Source organism: Oenanthe melanoleuca, chromosome 3, assembly GCF_029582105.1.
Source record: "Oenanthe melanoleuca isolate GR-GAL-2019-014 chromosome 3, OMel1.0, whole genome shotgun sequence".
Classification (NCBI taxonomy): domain Eukaryota; kingdom Metazoa; phylum Chordata; class Aves; order Passeriformes; family Muscicapidae; genus Oenanthe; species Oenanthe melanoleuca.
Genome location: NC_079336.1, coordinates 54,426,611 through 54,431,650, shown reverse-complemented (window position 1 = coordinate 54,431,650; position 5,040 = coordinate 54,426,611).

Genomic DNA, 5,040 nt, shown 5'->3' with positions numbered 1-5,040 from the left:
GGACCGCCGCGCACCCCCCCGCCCGCCCGAAGTCCCCCGCGCGCGCCGCTCCCGCCGTTCTTTATTTGCGGGTTCTCTGCGCTACAAAATGGCGCCCAGGGAGGAAATGAGCGCCCGCCCCGCCCCGCGGGCGGCGGCTGCGCGCGCACCCGGCGCGGGGCGGCCGCGGGAGGCGCCGCAGCGGTGCCGGGCCGCAGCGCGGGATCCTCTGCCTGTCTGTGGGGCGGCCGCCGCGGGGGATCGTCGCTCGCCCACGCCGGGAAGCGGCGGCTCCCGCGGGTTGTTAGAGCGCCGATTTAAAGCCCGTCGGCCGAACGGACTGCGCAGCGCCCGTATCCTGGGGTGCGGCGCGGCCTCCTGCCGGCGGGGGGCGCCCGTCTCCGGCCGGAGCGGCTGAGGGGAGCGGGACCCGGCGCCTCCTGGGAGCAGTGCTTGGCGCCTTGCCGGAAGGCTGGCGGGGAAAACGGGATCTCTGGGAAGGAAAGCTGCGCGCAGCAGTAAATAAAGTGCGGGATGGGTGCTGAGCTTCTCGGCGTGGCTGCTGGGCCTGCCTGCCTGCCCGCCGCCGCGAGCCTGTGTCCTCAGCCACTAGTCAAAGATAAAGGACTTAAATTCCAGTTGCTTCCGAAGAAGCTGAACATCAGTTTCCGCGTTTGGGAATAAAAACCAATACAGTTTGCCCTTCATTGCGGTCTAGCACTGAGCTGGTGCTTTAAAATGAAGTTTATCCTTCTTACTATCCCTGTTTTCCCAAGCTGTGCTACTGGGTAAATACTTTTGCCGGCAAAGTCGTAAAGCTGCTGCAGGGTAAATTAGTCTGTCACCTGGGTTGCGCAGATGGAACAGTTTGCCACTCAGTATGTCAATGCTGAAGGTGCTCCGGAAATCTCTCTTACTGGCAGCAGAAAGAATAGAATCAGTGCAGGATAAAACCCAACGCACGTGGTCCCACATCCACATGTATGTGTATATATAAATACACCGATTGTTCACTGAGAACTTAGAACGTTTAAAAACCACGCTCCAAGTGACTAGACGTAGCTACCCGAGGTAGGGTGGTAAGGTGACCACAAGGAGAAAGGACATGAATAAATGCTTTTGAAATCTTTTCTCATTTAAAAGTGAAAAGAGATGCACTGTGATTGCTGTAGTTACCTGCTCCTGCTTTTCTTGCAGATAATTGTTTTAAGGATTCAAGATTCCAATTTACAGATTAAGCCATCCCAGGATTTGGCAGCATGAGAGATGCACTGAAATATTGGAGTAGGCCTTAATAAGAACATTATTGTAGCAAATCGGCTTAATTTCCTTGTGTGCAAACGTAAACATTACAATTCTAAAGCTGCATATAAACCAAGCAGGAGAAGAAATTGGAATTTTTTCTACATGAAATAGATGCAGTTGTACACTCAGGGCTGTGTATAACATACCTAACATTTTCTGTGTATCAGTGTCTATTTAAACTCAAGATCTCCCAGTACTTTGTCTAGAGTTTGGCGACTTTTTGTTATGTTCCGAAACCAAACCTCCTTTGTGTCTTCTTAGCGGTGGAGATAAGTGTCTAGCTCAGATAGACTCTGAAGTGTGGGATGGTAAACCTTCTACAATTGTTTGTGTTAATGAGCCTATAGAAAGTATTCCTGCATTTTTTTTACTCCTTGTCAGCACCTAGTTATTTTAAATTTATCTTTACAAGTGTAGATTACATTTGTGAGAAATTATGCTAGCTGAGCAATAGGCAGGCAGCCAGGGACATGTAGAGATAAGTGGAATCAGCCTGCAGAGCTTAATATTCTGGGCTGCCTTTCTTTTGTACTTTGAAGTTAGTAAGTGTATTATCAGGCTACACCTATAATTTTTGTTTAGGGAAATAAGGGCAACAATTTGGTAACCAGTCCTCTGATACCTTTGGGAAGAGGACATTTAACTGAAATACTCTTTTGTTCTATTTGCACATCACATTACACAGTGAGAACTAACCTGGAACTTTTTAGTGCTGCTGCAACAAACGTGTCAACACTCGCCTTGGGTCGTGTTTACGGTGTGGTAACTGGAGTAAATTAGCTTTTCAAGTAATTGGTGGTATCATAACCCCCAGCAGCAGCATTGGTCTTTGGATGAGAGGGCACATCATATGGTCTGTCCAAGCACCAACACAAAAGTCAAATTCATATATTGATTCTCCTGTAATCATAGAATGGAATAGGAACCAGATTATGATTGTGTGGGCAGCACAGCTCACCGGGTTTTAGGATCCTTTAATGATGGTGTGTTACTCATTAACTTAATCACCATTAACTGGAGGGCTCCTCCTTGGTTTTACCAGCTCAGTTCTGGGTTTCTATTCCACTCCTTGGTTTCACACGGAAGCCCTCTGGACCAACACAAACACCATGATGTTTCCCAGCTCCGAGGGATGCTGTTCATCCCCAGGAAGGCAGGCTCTTGCAAAGGCTGTCCTGGACTTACAAGGACAGGAGATGGAGCAAGGAAAACCCGTGGTACATCTGCAGCAGAGAATGAGCTCTCAGGCACACAAAAGGCTGCTGCAGCCTACAGGTGTAGGAGAAACATAAAACCTATGGATTGCACGGAGAGGAAAGTGATACAGAGAGGTCCTTCAGGTAAATACCGGGTAAAGATCTGTGCTGCAGAAAGCCCAAATTTGACATCACAGAACTCTATCTTTTAGAGAAGCTTCCTGAATGCTAGGCTGCAGGCTTAATGCTGCCTTTATATCCCCTGCTAACATGCTTTTATGGTTCTTAGTGGAATTATCACCTATTTTTCTTACATCTTTATAGTAGGAAGTTACTAAACTTCTTCAGAAAGCTCTTGCAATAATTACTTTTTAATTAACAGTAAATTATATACATATATATATATGTATATATATTTATTTATATGTAGTGAGTGAATTCCCGAGCCTGTCCTGAAGACATCCCCTGACTGATAATCCATCCAGATCCAATTGAAACCAAATGGTGACTCAAGCGAAATTAATTTTTGGGGATGCTTGATAAATACTGCAAGCTTGCATTTGGAGTACAGGTGTGCATATACTGGCTAAGGATATAAGTGTTTACTATACTTATTTTTTTTAAAACCATATAAAAGCCAATATACTTTTAATAGTGCAAACATTTTCCTGTCTGAGGGGAAGACAACATTTTTTAAATTAAACACCAGTTAGGTTATGAACATTCTCTTACAAAGATGGATTCAAGAAAAACACAGATTGCTCTTGACTCAGCCAAGGACATTTTATTGCCTTGATTTCCAAGGACCCTGTCAGTCAGGTGGTAGATTGAGAAATTTTAGAAAATGTAGCTCTTTACCTCAGTGGGAAAACAATTTGTCTGTTTTTAAAACATGCTTTATATGCTCAACCTACTCATATACAACTGCATGTCAGTCCACTGCTAAGAAAACATGGAAAAAGAATGAATTCATTCTTTTTTTTCTACACATCAAAAAAGCCTTAAGGTACTAAAGGTGTCCAGGAAGCCTGAGTGCCCTAAGCAGATATTAGTACCAATATATGTATAAAAGACTTTATAGACAGAGAATTCACTGTCACAGGAAAGTTGTGAAATCTGTTAAAAAATTAGAATTATCTCATATTAAGATTTATTAATTTAAATTAATTGCCTTTTATTTGGGAGTTTTTCTTCCCTTTAAGAGGTACAGCTTAGTTTTTATTAAAATCACATTCCAAACAAACCTGTTTTTGCAAATATTCATTGACCAAGTGTCAGGTTTAGGAAAAAAAAAACAAAAACAAGGGCTTCAGATTTTGGTAAAAATACTGATCTTTTAAAAGGTCAGATTTAGAAAAAAGTTATGTAGCAGGAGAGTAAATCAGTGAGCACTGAAATCCTCTAACTTCTTGTCTATTTTTAATAAAACTGAGCCACCATTAGCAAATGAAAATGCAAAAATCTTTGTGCCTTGAGTATTTCATGGAAAGCACATGTCCGTTTGATTGTGTTCATAGCAATCTAGTCAATAAACATTGTGCAACTTATAGCAAGTCAGATCTGAATTGATTACTTCATTTCCCAGAGTCTGAATTTCCAAGAAATGGCAAAATGTACCAGCATAGGACAGTAGTTTGCTATTGAGAACATAATGCTGTTCATTAACTACATTGAATTTTAAAGCACAGCTGCCCACTCCCATTCAGTAGTTTTTTCAGCATTTAAATAATTTAACTTTGATCTGTACCATGCATGTTTCATAATTATTTGCCTTTGTGCAATTGCTCCATTATTTCACTACATTACATGCCCCTTTTGATCATTTGGATCTCAATCCTGGACACCATCCAATCAGAGTTAAATAGAATACTGCAAACCTGATAGACATACCAAGATAAAATTCATCTCTGTTGTTTTTGGGTGCCCCAAACTCACAGCCTGGTTTGTCACTGATGTCACTGATGTTGAGCTGCTGGTTGGGGCTGAGAGCAAAGGTGCAGCAGGTCAGCTCACTGGCCTGAAGTCCCTAAGGCTGGTTCATGTTTGAACTTTGTCTGTCTGCAAATTAACTGTGGGAGGGAAGGGGCTGAAGCCTCGCTTTCTTCAATTCAATATTTGTGGTGGTATTTGTAAAGTTTTAAATTCAAGAGAAACCTGTTCATAAGGCTAACTTCAAGTGTAGTGTTAGTTGTGGACTTTGAGCTCCTGCTGACATTTAATCTGAGCTCATCTCACATTATTGACTTTATCTTTCCATCAATGGCCTTCAGTTGTAATCAGTCAAATGTTACATTTAGAATGACATATTGGTATATGGTACAGTTGATAAACAAGGTTACTTGGTGCTGCCCTCATATGTCTGTGTTATTCTGTACTGAATTTTGAAAATGTGTAGGGACTACATTCAGTCATACATACAGGGTTGCTCAGGAACTGTACAATATTTTTCTAAAACAATCACTGTATTGCTTAAAATCCTACATTCCTTAGTTTTGCTTGTACGTTAGTTCTACTACTTGCTTTCTGATAGCCTTTTGAAAAGACACAAAACATATTTTTC